Here is a 6154-nt window from a genome sequence, read left to right as displayed (position 1 = left end):
GAAGCAATTGAGGATAACACTTGAGCTCAACCTCTACCCCACCACCCCCTCACATACACACACACACACACACACACACACACACACACATACACACACACACACAAAATCGCTTAGAGTAAGGAAGAGCCATTTTCTTTACTGGTTTTGCCAATGCTGAGTAGCTTTTGCTTCAGTAGAGAACTGACCAGTGCCTGTGCAAGCAACCCTAATTAAACTCTGTGGGTAACCAAAAAGATGTTTTTTTTTAAAATAAAATCTCTCAGATAGAGATCTGTCAAGCAAATGTAATCTATCAAGTGAGAAAAAAATCATTAAAAAGCTACAAATAAAAAGATCCTTAGAGTTCCCTCAATAGTTTCCTTTCTATTTTTTTTTTATTTTCTACAATTTTTCTTTTTAACATACTTAAAAATCATTGTAGTAAAACATAATTATCCTAGTTGGGATACCTACAGAATTCTTCCGCACTGCTGTAATAAAGTAGGGTTTCAATTCATTTAGTTACAGCTCAGTTTGTAAGCACATTAATTAACTCAGTAACGTTGAAGACACCATTTTAAGGCATACAAACACTTCCAGGCAAGCAAGCAGGCTTCCCACCTGTACCAGGTCACATATGTAGGAAAAAAAAAAAAAAAAGAAAAGAAAGAAAAAGAAAAACATTGATTTTAATTGATTTTGACAACAGTATTACAGTGAATAAATGTTGAAAGTTAACTGCTTGAAGGAATTTATACATTCATTAGAAATAAAATTCAGTGCAGTTGTGTTCATCGTGTATTAATTTTTGCTTGGTATTTTTAAAATGCTTCCAGGAGGAATAATGTTTTATTGATTGCCAACCCAAGTTTTTGCTATGTATAAATAATTGTGAGGTGTTTCAGCAAATACTAACTGTAAAACTGACTGAAGTCAACACCACTTGGTAAATTACTGTAATTCTTTACTCAACATTTTTCATATTTCCATTAACTTTTATCCTCCGGTAGGTACTAAGCAATAAAATGAATGTGCAGTTTGAAATGGTTTATTCGTGCCCAAACATTACAGCTTCACAAAGGGCATTATTTTTGGATACCTAAGCTGTCAGTAAAATAATTGCATTTGCCTTTTAATTGATGCTTATACCTCTTTGAGGACATCATTAATGAGACTCCTTTAATGGTTAGCCAGAAAATATCTTTTTGTAATTAGCATTTTCCTGACACCCACCCTCTTTGTCCTAGAAGAGTAGAGAGTGAAGCAACCTTTGAGAAGGCTCATTAAAAGACAATGTCAGGCCACGTGTTCCCAGCGGTCATGGGATGGTTGTCTGTACCCATCCAATAAAAGTTTTACAGGGAGTGAAGAGAGCTCTTTACATTGTCATCGTCAGTGGTGGAAGTGGGTTTAAGACATTTTCCTTCACGGTGTGAATGTAGAGCATCTGTGGGAACAAATGCTAGCGTGGGCCATGCAGGCAAACAAAAATAGGATTTCCACTTTGAAATTTCCTTCCCAGATATGTTTGGGGATGACCAAAGAAAGGAGGAAAAAAAATGAACCAGATTCCTGTGGCTTCTTCACTTGTTATTTACAGTTGCTACAGCAAATAACTGTCTTGCACCAAGGTGCAAAGGGTGACATTCGTGCATAAAAATAGGGAAAGGTTGAAGTCAGGCTTTCCCCAAGGCAGAGATTTTGTTTTTCTCTGCTTGGTGCAAAATATCTGTGCTCATAGATCAGAAAATAATTTGACAAGCTTTCTGAATATTTTCTGCTAAAGTTGTTAAGACTGTCATTGCAGATTACTTTAAAAACAAACAAACAAACAAAAAACAACTCACCTGTTGGCCTTTTTAAATGAGTAGAATGTTTCTGTAAGATTTGAGTCACAACAATTGTTTTTGCTATTACAATCTTTAACTGCCCTTGTCATGCTAAGTTAATTCAAGCTAAAAGAATGAAAACAACAAAGAAATTTAGCAATGATAGCGCTGAGAATAACTTGGTCTTTCTTTTGTACTCTTTTTTTGTTTGTTTGTTTGGTTTGGTTTGGTTTGATTTGGTTTTTTCAGTTAACCAAAGGTCACATCACAGTATGAGATTAGAAAATGTATACGTAGGAACCCTTTTGCCGAGGGCAGATGCAGGCTCCCCCTTAGCAAAGAAAATATAGATATTTCACAGAAGAAGCAGAATCAGCAAATTTTTTTAGTGTTTTTTGCTTGAAAACAGACTTATTTTTATATTCTCTGTGGTTATGACTTTGGTTTCCACATGAGTAAACCCAGATGGATTCTCTTCATCACAGCATATAAGATATTGTAAAATTTTGGCATTTAGCAGATAATTACTGGATGTCTTTTTTCTTTTGTTCCTGTCAAAGAAGCTATTTTAACAATAGGGGGGAAACATGCGCCATGTGTTTAAAAGTCCGTGCCATGAGCCTTAATTGCTAAGTTATATTTGAAACATGCCATGCCAATTATCTTTTGGCATTTCAGTTTAATTTAAATGCTATCTATTTAAAAAAAAATTACATTCTAATACTATGAGGAAAACACTGATCGCCATGGACAAGAAGCTAGAACTGACTGAAAAAAGAGGAAAGCAAAGAGCCAGCGTAGTCTCTCAAGCCTGTAATCTGAGCATGCAGGTGGCTAACCTGGGCATATTGTATGATCAAGGCCATATGTGTACTGCATAGTGAGTTCACGTCCAGCCTGGGATACAGAGAGATCTCTGTCCTTAAAACAAAGTAAGGCAGTCCAAAAAAAAAAAAAATTTTTTTTTCTTGTATTAGACATCAGCATTTTAAGCGCTGTGCTGAAGAGCAAGACATCTCCATGGTAGGTGGCAAAGGATCATGGTCCATAAAAGCCTGAACTCAGCTGGAAATTTGGATTGAATCTGTTAGACATGAAAATTTCTGGAAGGAAGTCCTGTGAATTACTCTAAAACTTTGGACCAAGTGATACTGGTAGCGTTTATCAACCCCAGCTAGGCTGTCAATCCCACATTTAAAAAGTACCTTTCCGTAAGCTATATGTAAAATTCATTTCATCTGTTAAAATGCATTGATTGTTTTAGCAGAATAAAGACGGACTTTAAAGGCCTGAAATTTTTTTTTTCTGTATGGTATTACCTTAAATTTATAACTCTTACCTTTTTCTCTAGTCTCTGTAATTTGAGAACATGGTAATTATCTTTATAGAGTTTGGGGCATTTCACTCCTACTTGTAAGCACAAGGTTGAACTCATCAAGAGAGCATTATACCATCCTGATTGCCCTTCTTGCAAAAATCCTATTCAGTTTTTATCGCAAGCCCACATGCAATTAGAAGCACAGGTATGATGAGTATGTTTGCTGAGTTCCAGATCTGGAAAGGGGACACCATGAACACCAATGCTTTTACCTCCGTGTAACAACAGTCATGCAAATAACTTCCTAAAAACAAAATTAGAAGCTGTGGGGGATACAAAAGAAGTAAACCGTGAATTTTGCTCTTAAGAAACTGATACAGGAGAGAAGTAAATAAGCATAAAAGAGAGAGGTGGAGGACTGGGGTCATTTTGTGAAGAGGAAAACGACTTCAGGTAAGTCTGGAGACGACTGTGCAGCTTTAGGAGCTAACCCAGGAAAAAGCATCAGGGGACAGGGTGTTCAGAGCCCTGAAGTGGTAGGAGGGATGGAAAGCCAAAGTCTGTGTCAGCCTTGGGAAGCTGCAGTCACAGCTGTACCTAAGCTGGGCCGAAAGGAGACACAGCTCAGGCCTGTCCTTGCTCAGCCAGCCCATGTGCCTGCTCCATTGCGGCACTCTAAGAATCAATGGCACTCTACAAACCACAAATGAAATCTCTATTTCTTCGTTCCTTCCTCTAGTCTGCTTGTAATGTACGCGCTAACACATAGGAGAGGTTTGCTTTTTAAATATATTCGTTCCACACTTAAAACCAACTCCAAGGTACCGGTCACAGGTGAATCACTGCGTTGTAGACACAAGACAAAGTCGCAGAGGGGAAGCAGCTTGCCAGAGAGGCCAGCCCAAGCCACCTTCAGAAGGGTTTTAGCTCATTAGGGATTCCCACGACGTTTGCTGCCAGAGGACTAGTGTCTGTCCTGAGACCTGGGGGGACGCCAGCTAGGATAATTGCTTGTGGAAATATTAACTGGGTAATCTGAAAACTGCCCATATATTAAACAATCCAAACGCTCACTCATTTCCACAGAGTTTTTATTTCTGGGCAGCCTCATTACAGCTAGAGGTTTTTTGGTTTCATTCTCTCTCTCTTTCCCTCCCCTCTCTCTCTCTCTTGTTTTATAATTCACTTTCGGAACATTGGGCAAGTAGAAAAGGTTTAGAAAACTGAATTAAATCCAAAATGGGTTCTTGAAATATGTAGGTGATGGAGGTGAAATGCATTCCTGGGCCTTCTAAAACTGTCATTAGCAAGCTCATTGTGGCTAGTGCAGGTAAAAGTTATCTCATTAATTTTAATTGGAAAATATCATCTTTACTTCCTTTTCCTAAAGCCCACACTTCATCCCATGGTTTAATTACGTTATTAGTGCACCACACCGAGAAAGCAGTTCATCTCTTCTTGATCTCCTAATAAGCGTCTCATGACAGTTATCCAAGACTTCTCATTTCATGCCCCGAGTCCTCCACGCTTTCATTCTCAACTGATGAGCTCACTCCTGCTCAGAGCAGCTAAGGCCAGTTCACACAAACCCCCTCTCTTGTTTTGGCTTCCATTCCTGCACATACCTTACCTGAACTATTCTCTCAAGTTCTTTGCTTCTAAAGCTCACCTGTCACCTTGTCCCTTACTTCTCCAAGCCCAGATGGAGGAATGGAAACCTCAGAGCTTGCTCCCAAGGTAGAAGCTTAGAAGCCATGCTCCCCTGCCTATCAAAACCTGTTTGCAAGCTCCCGAGGTGAGCAAGTCAAGACGACTGAGCCGTCTAAGGCTCTATATTCAAGAAAGTTCCCATAGATTGTTACACACACATGCACACACACACACACACACACACGCACGCATGCACGCACACACGCTTATTTAGGTCCTTATCAATTCTGCATAGCCCAGGATTATTTTATCTTCATTGTCCTTATTGTAAAATGTAAATGTGCTCTTCCATGCTTGATTCATAGAAGCTCATCATTTTTTTTTTCTATTTTTCTCCATGTCATTTCCCACTTAACTTACACTTTGCAAGACTCTTGGTGTGTTCACACCGCGTTGTCTTGCTTTTCTGTTTTCCTTGGGGGTGAATTCCGGTGTTGTTACTCCCACTTGTGCCCTTGAAAGTGGACCCTCACTTCAGTCACACACACCTAATTGTCCTGTTGTCACAAAATCTGGCATTGCTCAGTGTTCTCTTGTCTGGCTTCCACGACATGGAAGCTTGCTCGAGGACCCAGTGCATGCTACTGACTTTTTTTTTTCCTTTTCAATTGTGGGTGAAAGATCCAGGGTTGTTAAAGACTGAACTATGATCATGTGATCCTGCCATCATAAGAGATTCCCTTTGGGTTAGGGTTGGGATTCCATCCCTTTAGATTAGAACTGGGAACCCATAATTATAACATTCGATCGTAAATGAAAATGAAAAGCAGAGATTGTCTACACATGAGGGACGAGAACCTAAGGAGTGCCCTGGTGGCTGGGTTCTCCATAAGCCCCTTTTAGAGTTCCTTGGATATCATCTTTTAAGTGTGTGTGAATTGGAAGAGATGGAAACAGGTAAGAAAACAACTTTTAGATTTTTTTCTTTCTTCATCATGACTGAGGATTTTGATTCTGTGACTATCCCTTTGTTGAGATATCTCTTTTCTGAATTTTCCTTTTCACCCCAAATTGGTGGAAATGACTTTAAGAATATTTTTTTAAGTCACTAGTATACAAAGGCAAAGAGAAAAGATGACTTAAAATTCTCTCTCCTCAGGAACAGCCACAGTGGACATTTTGGGGCTCCCCTTTCTATATCTTCATTTGGAAAGAAATACATTGAAAATAAATGTCTTTGCTACTGTTTCCTAACAAAGAATGAAAAGTGAGATTTTTGGTAACAATGTGGCTCAGGTTTCTTTGTTGAAGTGGGCAATACCACAATAGTGTGTGTGTGTGTGTGTGTGTGTGTGTGTGTGTGTGTGTGTGTGTG

Source organism: Psammomys obesus, unplaced genomic scaffold (genome assembly GCF_907164565.1).
Source record: "Psammomys obesus unplaced genomic scaffold, mPsaObe1.curated_primary_1811, whole genome shotgun sequence".
Classification (NCBI taxonomy): Eukaryota; Metazoa; Chordata; class Mammalia; order Rodentia; family Muridae; genus Psammomys; species Psammomys obesus.
Note: the sequence above shows the minus strand (reverse complement) of the source record.